This window comes from Cupressus sempervirens, chromosome 6 (assembly GCF_028749045.1).
Source record: "Cupressus sempervirens isolate cs-2001-9-10 chromosome 6, ASM2874904v1, whole genome shotgun sequence".
Taxonomy (NCBI): Eukaryota; Viridiplantae; Streptophyta; class Pinopsida; order Cupressales; family Cupressaceae; genus Cupressus; species Cupressus sempervirens.
The window spans coordinates 710,198,740-710,214,649 of NC_143123.1; positions in this window are offsets into that span (position 1 = coordinate 710,198,740).

The following is a 15,910-nucleotide window of genomic DNA, read 5'->3' on the forward strand; positions in this document are numbered from 1 at the left end:
TTTTCTTCTCCTAGGTGAATCTCATAGTGGATTTACATCTTTCAATGATTGTATGTATACTTCGTTAAATTCATTGCTCTTGTTAAAGCGTTAGCAATGACTTTAACGTGGGGGTATTCACTCTGCTCATTTTTAAATTCCATTCATGGGGAAGTGAATACAGATTCTAAGTATAGCTCGGGGTACTTTAGCCTTGCATGTTTAGTATGCTTGCTAAGTTATCCTAAAATATATGCATTACTACTTCATCCTCTTTTATAATGCACAATCCTAAAGAATGGATTCTCTTTGCACACACTTAATACATGAAGTGAGCATCCTTGACATTGGGTCTCTCTTTCCTATACATTCACATATGTTAAATCTGATCTATGTGTAATGTATAACAATTTTCTAAGTCTCATACATGGGTAACATGTTCTTATTAGGCCTTTTGATGGGCTGACTAGCTGGTTACCACCCCATTAGACTATTTCAATGCCATCTTTTGTAGAAACTCTTTCAATAAATCACAATAGGGTAGACACTCTACTAGGCAAGATAATGAATCCTCTGTTCTTTCTTTTTGGTTGGAAATTTCTCTCTTATTATGATTTGGGAGTTAGCAAAGTCCTAATCCCTAGGGGCTTGATGGATTCCTTGTCTACTTGATTTTAATAAGAGTATATTATGCCTTGTGTTCTACTTTACCTAGAGTTTGGATTCAGTCCATACTCTCACTAGTGAGGGTTAAATGTATTATCTTAAATTGGACGCACTCCAATTTAATGAAGGTTTAGCACCTATTTAATGTAAGATCATCATTCTCCTTGTATCTTTCATTCCTTCTTCCCTTTTTTGTCCTTCCTCCTAGGTGGAATTGGGGTAAAACCTAATAGATCCTCTTTAAAGAACCAATTTTCATAGTGTTAAGATCAAGGTAGGATCTATCCTCCTAGGTCATCCCTTTCCTTCATTTAGCCACTTGGAATCTACTCCTTGCACCATAATGGCTATATCTTAGATTTTGCACCTGATTCTAGAGATGTGAGACTTGTTTTGGGATCCTAAAGATTTAAGACCTAATTGTCAGGGGTGCAGTGTGCCCCTGACTAGGATCTATTTTGGGTCTCCTCTTTAGGTCTTGTGTCCAAATGTGTTTGAGGTGTTAATTCCTACGTAGGTTAGCTTGCAAGAGTTAGTCAATTCCAAGTTCTATATAAACCCTTCCATTTTCTCCATTTCTCATATCCAAACTTCTCATCTTCAAGTATTCAAGAATCCACAAACATTCTATGATTATCCATACACACACTCAGGCACTCAAGGATTCAAGTTTTCAAGCCTTCAAGTCTTCAAGCACTCATTCAAGCATTCTTCCACTGGAGATCAAGGATTCAAGAAACTAAAGGAGTTTATCTTCAAGGTCTTCTTCAATATGTTCAAGATCCTTTTTTGCACTCTCTACATCCATCTATCTTCATCTTCTTGGTCAAAATCAATTGGTGAAGTAAGCACATTGCATTTAATTCGATAGATTGGCCTACTATAAGGCTAAATCATGCATTTACTTTACATTCATGATATTTCAATTATTTCAATTCAAGATTAAAATCCTAAACTAGGGTTTGACTAAGGAAAACCCCCCATCAACAATAGAAACCCTTTTTCATTTCATGTTGCAAATAGTGAATTGACGAACATGATGCAAATCTTATTACTCTTTTCTTTTTTCAGAATTGAAAAATTAGAATTAATTTCACATAGTCAATCAAGGCACACTACACCTTTGATGATTAATTTTGCCCCTAAAGATCTAGTTCACCCCTGAGAAATCATCAAAAGGTTTCAGGGTTTGTCCGTTGCATAGTTTCAAGCCTACACCTAACAATTTCTATTTATTCTGATTAGAACAACAAGGTTAAATATTTTCTAAAGGTATGTTCTCTACCTTTCTTTTTCCTTTCAATAGATTTACTTAATCTAGCTCTATCCTTTTTCATTCATTTAGGATTTTTCAAGGACTTGGATATCTTTCCCTATTCTTTTTAGACCTAGTTTGCATTAGTGCTCCTTACTTATTTGGTTAGCACTAATTTCTCTAGACATAGTTCTCTATAGTTAGGATTGAAATGACTCTTTTCCTTGATTTCCCTCCCTCTATATGTATATATAGTTGTGGTTATGTGATGAACTTATGTCTTGTATACTTAGTTCACATTCCCACCACTACACTACCCTATCATGATCTTGCTTATTCCAAATCATTTACTCATAGCCTCCATAGTGAGCTTCATCATTATCATTATATCCTATCACTATATTTTTCAATTGATCCCTTGGTCTTGACCAAATAAAAGTAAAACATGGTTCCCTAAAGCCTTCTAACATGGTAACTCTTTTTGGACTATATGCATTCATGACATCATATCATTATCCTATATCCTATCTCACTCATTAAATTACATTGCTTAAAACATGCTTTATATGGCTATGTTCCCTAGCTTGGGTAATCTTGAGGAGGCAATTCTTGAGGATCACATTGACTTGTTCAATGCATCATTACCTATCCATCTTATCTATCAGCCTACTAATCTATCATTTCCTATACCTTGCTAGACACTATGACAAAACAATGTGATCTTACTTGAGAACTAGTAATCTCCAAAAAGTTTCTAAAATACCAAAAAAATCAAAATGGTCCTAAAAAAACTCATAAAATGTCCTAAAAAGGTGATTGATCAAAACCTAGAAACAAGCACCACTTGTATCTTTGCACTTGCATCTATCATCTCATGGCTTTCTCCATGAATCACATGGCATCTAATACATGCACTTGTCTGTATAGTCTAGAACCAGTCTCCATCTAAGTCTCACTAGGGGGTAACTTCATGTCATTGTTGTCTCTAGGACACATCAATGTTTCTTAACACCACCACAACTAATGTTTCTCAACACTACCCTATCTTGACATTGAGTGTTTTTCAACACTTACTAGATACAACAGCTTGAATCTAAACTTTTCTAATAGTTAAATTGTATGATATATCTCACTTGTAGGCATAGGTCTTAGAAATTATCAATGTTAATCATTTTCACATGTACTTAAAATAAAATGACTCAGATGTGATTAATGACTTTTTCTTTGTGTGATGTCAGCTATTGATGAATTTTGCTTATGTTCCTTCCTTATTCTCTCTAGGATCTCATTTGACTAGAAGACTGGAGCCATGGGGCATATTTTCTTTGTCTTATGCTTGTGGGTGTAGATTCAATGATCTTGTCTGTCTTAGTGCATTGGGTGTCTTTGATAAGTGCCTCTATCACAATTGGAATGCCACACATGTTAGAATATATAGTCCATTGATATAACTAGGGGGTGGTGAATCAGTTATACAACTATTAATATTAATATCAACTTTAAACAATCTTAACCATATGAGTAATGTAAACTGAAATCATAACAAGATACTCATACACAATAACACCAAATATGTTAACTAGGGAAACCCTTGATCAAAGGGAAAACCCCAGTGGGGATGGTACCCACAAGATGATGTACTAATATAAATATTCCTTTTTAGAGGATAAACCCTATTAGGAGTTTGTTATAGCATTTAGTATATATGAGTCCCTGTTAGGAGTTGTAGAAGACAACTGGACCCACTACCCAAACAACTTCGAGGGCAAGATCAATGAACTCACTATCCAAATGATCTTTGCATTATTCCTTGCAAAATAATAGAACTAAACTGAACTTCCTTCCTCTGTCTCTATCTTGTCAACCAAACTTCTGCTCCTTCTGATCTTGTAACTAGATCATGAATTGTGCATCCAATAATCTCTTGGATTGCTTACACAAATTCAATCAATACCCTATTCCTTTTCTCACTTTGAAAATACAATGCACAATAGATACTTGATACACTTACAATCAAGGAAAATATCTTTCATTTATACCATACCTTCATAACAATTCCTTGAGTCAGCCTTGAGGCTTTCCCAATTAATTAACATAAGATATATAATTAATCACATTTCAATAGCACTTTTGGCTCACATTATATTCAAAACTTTACATGTGCAACTCTAGGTCTTGCACACTTGGTGACATCACCACCTAACTGTCCTCTTTCACTGGTTGACTGCGCATCACCTCATTATATCTTGGCTAAAAGATATAATGCAAACATTAGAAACTAGCAAATAGATGCTTTGATTCTACATTGCTCATAGTAAATCAAACACAACTATCGTACATCTTTGATTCAAACTTCGTCCTATTAACCACATCATCAAGACACTCTGAGGAACATGTCCTTAACTGTACAACATAAGATCTCTAACTGCTATTCTTCCAATCTCTACATAAACACTGCTATGTTGACATCAATGACAAACACAACCATGAATGCAACATATCAATACTCTCCAATGCTCAGGATACTCCCCCAATGTAGTATCATCAACATTCATGATAACAATCTCCCCCTTTAGCATTGATGAAAACATAGATGAAAAACTATCTAAGTTCCAAGAATACCAAGTAAATTTCTGTTGCTACTTGTTGTTCTCATCTTCTCAAATCCTCTTCATTAATCAAATCTGAAATCCTCTTGAACATTGATGTGTTCATCTTCTTCTTCTTTAGACATCAATTTTTTACTTCACACTAAACAATTCTTAATACACCAGGTGCATATTCCCACATCTTTACATGAATCTTTGTAAATCTCTCTAAAATGATATCTCTCCCCCATTTCTTAAGAGTACTTCTCATGCATTCTCTCCACTATGGCTTAGGAGATGTTTTTCATTCCTATCTCTCCCCCATTGACATCAATGTCAAAGGTGTTAATCACAATACCAATTGCTAATCAACTACTCAAATCATGAACTAGCTTGAGTGTCCAAAGGCACTGTTCAATACCATATACCAAATACCAAGAGTTCTCCATGACTCAGTACATACCAGATACTCCCCCATTCAAGAAGCATCAACATTTAGTCCAATCAAATAGTAGTGCTTTATACCACTGGACTGATGCACTCTCTGCATCACCTACTCAAAAGTAGGCATGGGCATAACCCCAAGCATACCTCTTAAGTACTCAAATGTATCTTTAGGAAAAGGCTTTGTAAAGATATCTACAATTTGATCTTTGGTACTTACATACTCCAATCTAATATCCTTTTCCACCACTTTATCTCTCAGCACATGATATTTAATAGATATATGCTTTATCTTAGAATGAAATACAAGATTCTTAGACATACTCGTTGTACTTGTGTTATCACAATGAATGATAACAGATTCTTCAATCTCAATTATGATATCTTTCAACATTTGGTTCATCCACATAACTTGATTACAATTATTTACTGCTACAACATACTCTGCCTCTGCCATACTTTTTGAAATACAATATTACTTCTTGCTTAACCAGGAAACCAATATTCCTCCAAGAAAGAATGCTCCACCATTGATGCTCTTTCTACCATCCATACTGTCTACTCAATCAACATTAGTATATGCACAAAAAGTGAAATCATTTGATCTATCATACCGAATTCCATAATTAGATGTTCCTTTCAGATATTTGAATATTCTCTTTACTTCTAGAAAATGATATTCTTTAGGATCAGCTTGAAATCTAGCTACTATCCCAACTACATTTTCTATATCTAGTCTTGTGTGAGTCAGATACTGCAAACCTCCAATCATTAATGTATACTTCTTCTATTCTACTACAGATGTCTCATCTTTGCTAGATAACTTATAACTAGTTATCATGGGTGTACCAACAAGTTTACAACTTTCCAAACCAAACCTTTTCAACAAGTCTTTCAGGTACTTAGTTTGTCAGATGAATATACCATCATTATTCTACGTGATTTGCAATCCTAGGAAAAACTTCATTTCTCCTATCATGCTCATTTCAAATTCATTCTTCATATCTTCAGCAAATTTGTCACTAGCTTCACCATTTCCTTTGAAAATGATGTCATCAACAAATATTACAATGATCAATAAACCATCTTCAATTTCTTTTAGATACAATTTATTGTTTGTCTTACCTTTAGAAAATCCAATCTTTGCCAAGTAACTGTCCAACCTCGCATACCAAGTTCTTGGTGCTTGCTTCAAACCATAAAGAACTTTCTTCAATCTGCATACTATGTCTTTGTCTTCTGATAAATGAAAACCTTTAGGCTGCTCAATGTAGACTTCTTCTTCTAGTTCTCCATTCAAAAATTCAAACTTAACATCCATCTAATAAACCTTGAATTCCTTGTTTGTTACATAAGCTAGGAATATCCTTACTGCTTCCATTCTCGCTATACGTACATATGTTTCCTCATAATCAATGTCTTCTTGTTGTGAATAACCTCTACAAACAATTCTAGCCTTGTTTCTCACAACTTGTCTTTTCTCATTCATCTTATTTTTGAAAACCCATTTTTTTCCTACCACATTCTTGTCCTTTGGTCTAGGAACTAATTCCCATGTGTCATTCTTTACTATCTGACCTAATTCTTCCTTCATTTCTTGGATCCAATGATTATACTTGATTGCTTCATCTACTCACTTTGGTTCAACTTGAGATATCACACATATCTCCTCATTTACTCTATTCCTTTTCATTACTCCTTTGTCTTTACTTCCAATTATCTACTTAGAAGGGTGATTCATTGTCAAATTTTTGTTAGAGGTAGGAGTTGACATATCAACTCGTATCCCTTCTCTAGGTTTAGATCTTTGTTCTTGTCCGTGTTCAACAATTTGCACATCATTTTTCAAGTCATTTTTAGTCTTAAGGAAACCTTCAACATTCTGCCTAACTATTCTAGAGTTATCCATTTCTTAATCTGAATTATAATCTACCATCTTTTCTTTGGTTCCAAACTTCTTATCAATCTTATATTTGTGCACTCAACTATTGTCTTAGTTCTATCATTAAAGCATCTGGAAGCCTTACTTTTCAAAGAGTAGCCAAGAAACATACCTTCATCACTTCTTGGATCAAACTTACCAATGCCATCATCTCTCTTAATATAACATTTGCTCCCAAATAATCTGAAATACTTGAGTGATGGTGAATGTCCAAAGCATAGTTCATATGGTGTCTTGTCCAAACCTTTTCTGATCTATACTTTGTTCAGAGTATGCATTGTTGTATTCACTACTTCTCTCTAGAATGTCTTAGAAACATCATTCTCAAATAACATCGCTCTAGCTACCTTTGCTAAAGACTTATTTCTTCTCTTAGCAATCCCTTCTTCTTAGGTGTTCTAGGTGTAGATAGTTTTCTTTTGATTCCATTTTCTTCATGGAAGATGTTAAATTCTCTAGAGGTAAATTCTCCTCCTCTATCTAATCTCAAACATTTACTCTTAACACTAGATTCATTCTCAACTCTATTCTTAAATATCTTGAACTTCTCAAAACCTTTTGATTTCTCTTTAAGAAACGCTACCCACATCATTCTAGTGAAATCATCAACAAAAATCATAAAACACCTTTCACCATAGAATCCTTTTGTTCTTGCAAGACCATTCAGATATGTGTGAACAATCTCCAGTTTCTCTGTAGTAGAGAACTTCTTGCTATGAAAAGACACTTTCCTCTACTTAGCCAAAATACATTCCTTGCATGCAATGTTAGTGGGCTTAACAATCTTATGTAGATCTCTCACTGCAAATGTACTACTAAACTTCACAACATTATCAAATTTTATATGATAGAATATTCTATGCCACAACTAACTATTATCAAATTTTGCTACCAAACATGTTATCTCAGTAGGATTCAACTAAAATACATTACTTTTGGATCTAGTGCCAGTTCCAATCATCTTACCATCTTTGTCTTTGATAGTATAGGTCTTCTTAGTAAATTGCAACTGATGATAACCTCTGTCCACCAATTGTCCAACACTCAACAAGTTATGCTGCAATCCATCAACAAAATAGGCATCATCAGTGTTAGTTTTACCATCAAAAGTAATGGTGAAATTCCTATTATATGATAGGATAAATTGTTACCAACTCTAACAATTCCTCCATCATGATTCTTGAACTTAACAAACTTATTTATATCACCAATCATGCAGTGTGAATAACCATTGTCAATTATCCAATCAAATTTCTTTTCCACTTGGGTAACTAGAGCTCTTTCTTCTATAATTTCTCTATCAATATCATCTTCCTTGATAGCCACAAATCCTAATTCATCATCACTTTCACTTTGACCTTTTTCATCAGATTCTTCATCCTCATTTGCATATAAACGATTTCTATTTCTGTCTCTTCTAGGATTAAACTTTCCTTTATACTTTTTCTCTCTCTTAGGACATTTAGATGCATAATGACCAAATTCATTACAAGTCCAACATTTTAAAATAAAAAAAACAACTTTTTCTCTTCTCACCAAAAGGGATATTCCTTCCTCAATCTTCTTGTTCTCATTAGCTCTGTTGTTGCCAACTAAATCTCCATAGGTGCTTGCACTCGTTGTCAAATTATGTCGAATGTTTAGGGCACTAAATGCTATTTTAATTCTTTCAAGTTCACTAGAATATCTCAAATCTACTTCTATTGATTCCAATATACCAAGCAAAGTTTCTTTGGTGAAATCCTTAGTGCAGGGTATCAGTAGTTGTATCATCTGAGCTATAGGCTTGAATGGTGGTGTCAAACTTTTCAAAATCTTCCATATGACTTCATCATCATCTTTGGTTCCACCATGAGATCAAATTCCTGCAACCATTTATGATATTCTACCAATATAACTTCTTATAGATTCATCTTCCATCATCTTGGCATCTTCATATGTACATATTCAACTTTGTAACCTCATTCTTTTAGCATGATCATCACTTTCAAAAGTAGATTCTAATGCTTTCCAAATTTCATGAGATGTTTCAAGTGACTTTACCTAACTGTATTCATTTTTTGGAAGGGCCGATAATAGAGCTCCTCTTGCTTTGATGTTACACATGAACATATCTCTTTCTTCCTCACTACATTTTTCTAGCTTTGATTCTTCAATGACTTTCTTCTTTTCCTTTGTCAAGATCCAATATCCTAGACCATCACAACAAATGAGTCTTCATCTTCTGCTTCCAACTATCATAGTTGGCCCCATCAAATCTAGGACAACCCTTTTTGAAAAGATTCACCATCGATCTCCCAAAGTTGTTAAGCTTATCCTTCAAGGACCTGATGCCCTGATACCAATTGTTAGAATATATAGTCCACTAATATAACTAAGAGGGGGATCAGGGAAAATCAGTTATACAACTATTAATATCAATATCAAATTTAAAAAATCATAACCATACGAGTAATGTAAACAAAAACCACAACAAGATACTCATACACATTAACACCATATATGTTAACTAGGGAAACCCTTGATTAGAGGGAAAACCCTGGTGGGGATGGTACCCACAAGATGATGTACTAATATAAATATTCCTTATTAGAGGATATACCCTATTAGGAGTCTATTACAACATTTAGTACATATGAGTCTCTATTAGGAGATTTTGAATCCCTGTTAAGAGATTCCAACCCTATTAGGAGTTGTGCCAACCTTGTTAGGAGTTGTAGAAGACAACTGGACCCACTGCCCAAACAAATTTGAAGGCAAGATCAATGAACTCATTGTCCAAATGGTCTCTGTATTATTCCTTGTAGAATAATAGAATTGAATCGTAATTCCTTCCTTTTTCTTTTCCCTGTCAACCAGACTTCTGCTCCTTCTAATCTTGTAACTAGATCATAAGTTGTGCATCCAATAATCGCTTGGATAGCTTACACACATTCAATAAATACTCTACTTCTTTTCTTACAACGCAAATACAATGCACAATAGCTACTTGATACACTTACAACCAAGGAAAAGATCTTTCCTTTATACCATACCTTCATAATAATTCTTTGAGTTGGCCTTGAGGCTTTCCCAATTAATTAACATATGATATATAATTAATTACAATTACAATAACATTGTCGGCTCACAGTCTATACAAAACTTTACATGTGTGACTCTAGGTCTTGCGCACTTGCTGACATCACCACTTTAATGTCCTCTATCACTAATTGATTGCACATCACCTCATTATATCTTGGCTAAAAGATATAATGCAAACACCAGAAACTATCAAATAGATGCTTCATTTCTGTGCTGCTCACAATAAATCAAACACAATTGTCATAAATCTTTGATTTAGACTTTGTCCTCGTAACTGCATCATCAAGACACTCTCAGGAACATGTCCTTAATTTTTCATCACTCAAACCTTAATTATAGTACAGCATAAGATCTCTAACTATTATTTTTCTAGTCTCTATAGAAACACTGCTATGTTGACATCAATGACAAAGATAGTCATGAATGCAACATATCAATACTCTCCAATGTTTAGGATACTCCCCCAATGCAGTATCATTAGCATTCATGCTAACAACATATACTTCAACTTGATTCATTTGAATGCTTAGGTGAGTTTGAACAACATCCTTGACTATTTACATTGTGTTTGTTTACACAAGACCGTAGTTATGGTCATCTTGGCACTTATGCTTTGATGTTGGTGTAGTCTTGCAACATTATCTGGAAACTTAACCTAATTCATGTTAACATTTATATCTTTGATGCATATATTAATTTACTACATTCTATCCAATATAGATCATATTCATATCTTCATAGTTGTGATTTCACTTGTGATGGTTGTATGATCTTGTGATGACCCCTGATAAGACTCGATGATGAAACTAAGGATCCATTATAGATCCTTGCATTGTGCACTTGTATTTTTTATTTTAGGTTACATCTTAGTGTTTGCATTTTGCATTGGGTGAGGAGAGAGTCTTCATCACCATTGGAAAAATATGGTCATCATACCTTTTGTACTCAACTACACTTGATCATCATCTTCAATCTTCTTCCCTCTTGATCATCCCTTTATCATCCTTTGATCTTTAATCTTTTCATCATCCCCCACTATCATGTCAGCAAAGGGGTTAATCTTACCATCATATATAATCCATCCAAATGCTAAGATTTCAAATCATTTTCAAGCATCTTGGATTTCTTAAAAATTGCAGCCTTATATAATATTGACATCCTAGATTCATTTTCTAGTTCGAAATCAAAATCCAGACTAATGTTTCTTGTCAAAATTGTGATTTAAATTTCTTTTTTCTTCAATATATCTTACTACTCATCCGATGCTTATCTATTCATCCTTTTGAGGCTAAATCTTTTAGATTTCTACATCATCACTTGCTTTGACCTAATTCTTATTTTATACCTTTCTGGTCAAATTGGGTCACATTCTCATCACTTGGTGGTCAAAATTGATTATATGCTTTCTGAATCCCTCATCAATCATCTTGAACCATACCTTATCTCGACTTGATCTAATATATCTCATTTCATCATTTCTTCTATATCATTTTGATTCCAATCTTGAGGGGGTAGGAATAATCTATCATCGATCTTTCAAAGATGTAAATTGATTATCTTATATTATCATCACTAGGACCATCTCAACTTCATCACTTCACATCAAGTTTGGATTCTTCAACCTTTTTGAACTTGGGGCATATGCTCTTGGAAATATCAATTCTCATCACATCACATCAATTATGGTATTGTCTTATCAACCTTGTCCTAATGTTCTATTTCATCACTTCACATCAAACAATGTATTTAGGATTATCTATTTGATTCTCATTCAATTGAGTTCAGAATCAACCTTGCTAATCTTCATTCACAGCAAGTTTAGAGTTAGTTATCACACTACACTATGTTCAGTCATGTTTGAAGTGAGATCTCTTATCAACTGTTTGACATCATCATCATTCTTTGGTTCATTATGTTTGCTCACACACTAACTCAAATAGGGGCAAATGTAATCACTCAATTTTGGTCTAGTAAACTATAAGGCCTCTTTCTGAGTATTTAAATCTATATGCTAGACCACATTATGTGCTTAATCAATTTTATATTAATTAATTAAATAATCCTTTATTAGATAATCATATAATCATTTATTTAATTATGTCCTAAAGTTTGACCACTTTATCTTAAGTCTATTCAATTAAAAGAGCATGCTTCATTTTAATTAAATAATAAAAAATCCCATTTATCTTATGTTCACATGAAAATCACTTTTCTATAATAAAAATAAAAATAAAAATAAAAATAAAAATGTTAAAATCATCATTTTCTTAGTGCAATTTCCAATGAGTGGAATCTTGACTTTTCAAAAAGGTTTTTGCCTCTTAATCGCATCCACTCCTTTTGTCTCTTGAGAGACAAGAGCACACGGATCAACCAAGAATCAATTTCTAGTGTCACTCATTCTTTTTGCCTCTTAATCTTGATGGTTGACTTCTCTTTAAAATGAGTCTCTCTCCTCACTCTTTCATAATAAATTTACTTGGGGCTATAGTTATTCTATCACTTTTCTTCTTGGAATCTTCTTGCATCTCTGAATCTTTTATCTTGGAGACTTTAACATCTTTGCTTATCTTTGGAATTTTGCATATAGGAGCTCTCATCTTGCATCTTGCATCCATGATAGACCATCTTGATTTGTGCTAAGGTGGTATTGTTACTTTGACATTTTATGTCATGAGCACTAGTTGAGATCTTGCATAATCATTTCGCTTAGCTTTTCCATTTACTTTCTTGCATTTAGCTTAGAGAATCTAGTGTGATTAGTATGACATAGTAATCTTCATCATTTTAGTCTAGATTTACTTTTCTTAGCTTAGCTTTCTTTATCTTGCATCTCATCTTAGATTACTTTTCATTTGCATTCATCATGGAGATCTTGGTTAATTGCACTCTCATTGCTTGATATCTACTAGAATCTTTCATTTTATAGTGCACCTTGTAGAGATCTTGCTAATTGGGTTCATTTGAGAGCCACTATCTTTATCTACATGATTCTTGCATGCTATGGATAGGAAGATATAAGCCACTTTCTAATACTCCAAAGTCATTGGATCTCTTGGATATAAGGGTTTACAGAATTGGCCTAATTTTTGGTACACAATATGAGCTTGGGTTCATGTCAATAATGTCATAACAACAAATATGCAAGAATAAAGTAGCATGAACGCAAGCGAGGAACACAACTGTCAAATCTGAAGGGAAAGAACCTCTACTAGAAGAGGATAAACAAAACAAGGGAAAAAAAGGAAGACTCTGCAACTTTGAATCACATTAACAAATGATAAAATAAATCACACTAAGAATTATGAGATGCTTGACCAAGCACACTTGGGTACAAGATCTATCTCACATTTATAAATTTGAACACTTAGGCAATATGCATCAGATATACAAACTTAAATGTTGTTATCAAACCTAACTATGATACCATATTAATGTTTTGTTAGGAATAATGATAAACAACAATGAACAAGAGTAGAGCAAAAATAGACACAAGAAATACACAAGACATTTATCCTGGGAAAACCTTTCATTTTGAAGGGAAAGACCTAGCCACACAAGGAAATATCTATTTTATTGAAAATAAAATGTTTAAGTACAATTTTTTCTCTTGATGCAATATATATTAAGAATAAAGGGACTCTTAATTACACAATTGAAGGTCTCTTTAATTTCCAAATATGCAACTCTTCTTATTCTCATATGCATGCCTCTTTGCATGACACATGTTTCTAAATATTATCTCAAATATTATTAAAAAAATGTCTTCTTCAATTGAAGATGACCATAATAGCCACAACGGTCACATAAAATCAAAGATAAAGATCTCTATTGCGACTACAATCTTCAACAAAAAGGACGAGCATATGGCCACTCAATACAGAGGCATTGGGAGACATTAATCTCAATGACACTTTTGAGGTCAACTTAGAAGAGGATGCTTCTACAATATAGAACATCCTTAGCCTATTTAACATTGTCATCTCAATAAATGAATTAGAATATACACTTTTGTCAAGGCTACCAAATACCAATTTTGAAGTTGCTAAACAATCTAACGTACACACCCTAGATGGCAATTTTGAAGATAGTCTAAATAGAGAAGCCCAACATCATGATTGGTGGAGGGAGATATTAACCTTGGGGTTGATCTAAATATTAGTGAATTAGATGAAAATTTATCATTTCCAATTTTGTAGTCTTAACCTAAGATTATATATTATTATATCACTATTGGTGTATGCTATACATGTAATAGAAAACAAATAAAATAAATTATTGAAGATATTAGCAACACAGATGACTACTAGTTGATCTTGACACAAGACTCCAAACTAGTTCCTATCATTTTGAAATTCCTCAAGTTGCTCATGAAAGTTGTTAATCAAAGAGGACATAATCATGCAAATAACAAAACTCATTTGAGCAGACAATCACAACTATTAGCATCATATGACTACATGAAGTTATTGGAGGAGTGAGAAGTTAGCAAGAAAGAACTCGACAAGCTACTTATGTTACGGGTGGAATCCTTGAAGTCCACTATACATTTTTGACTGACTGCTACTTATGTAAGGTCGACATTAGCCCACAAGATGCCTCACATTCCATCATAGGATCTAGATTGATGCAATTTGTCCTCTGACCGGGGCGGCCAACTATTTGGTTGTCACACAAACGTTTGAACCTGAAAACACCCCCTGCCACACCACTATCCTTTGTCAACACACACCAACAAAAGGTCATCCCAAAAATGTTTACCTCCCAATAACGAACACAACAACTTAATGTTTCCTTTCGTTGCATATCCGACTCACCTCATACTTTTCTTTGAAGCATTTTTCAGATTTTTGTTCATTGCCCCCTCTAATTAGAAGTGCAACAAAGATACGAGATTCAACACAGACATTTTTAATGTTAATTTGTGTTCGACATCTAAACTTCACTTTGAATTATAAGAGTGTAAAATACCACTACACACCTTCATAAACCTAGTGTCATTGTTTGATATTTTTTAATAACAAGGTGCAATAAAATTGCAATATAAAATAATACATATGCATTGCAATGTTCATGCACTTAAGGGCATGTTCTTGGTCTGGAAATTAGTATATGGAGACCTCAACATGTTAAATGCTCACCACACGTCCAATATTGGTTGACCAACAACAAAGTGACACGTTTCTACAAAACCATCTGTAGTGTTCAAGAATGGTGTAGTCCTCAATTCTTTTAGAGTTAGTAAGTTGCAACATAATCAAACACAAAATTGCATTTGTAAAATGTGTATTCTTGGTTCGTACGACCTAACTGTTGAAGTTAGTAGTTGTGAATATGTGATAAAGATCTTCTATCCATCATTTTTATATTGGCAGTTAAGTCATAAGGTTCGAATTTGAATTCCAGTTTGTCAATCAAAAAATTCGGATAAAATTTGGCAAATATGAAAATTCAATAAAAAATCAACATTAAATTTAACTTTTACAAATATATTTATTTTTAAATAAAAGTAATATATCCACAAAATTGTCAAAATACTTTGATATTGCTATAAAATTAAACTAAATAACTCAATATTATTTTATTTGAAAATAATATTATTATTTATAACAATATTATAATAAATATAATAAAATTCAGATGAAGTTTGGAAAGGGTGAAAATTCACTGAGATTTGGACTTCATGGATGAAATTTAGTAAATCCTGTAACTTAGATTGGCAGTAATGCCGTCGGTTTTATTGCTTATGGACGACTTAAACATCACACACTAAGTTTGATTCTTAACCTAAAAATGTTAAATAGTCAAAGTTGACTTATTTTTCCAACCTTAATTTCTTCCTTAGTGTGTGATATTTAAGGATGGTCACTTACATCAACAGTTCTCTTTATGTTTCTTTATGTCTTGTTGGTGTCTTTTAGTTCTTAACATCACTATGGTCCAACTTGTCTT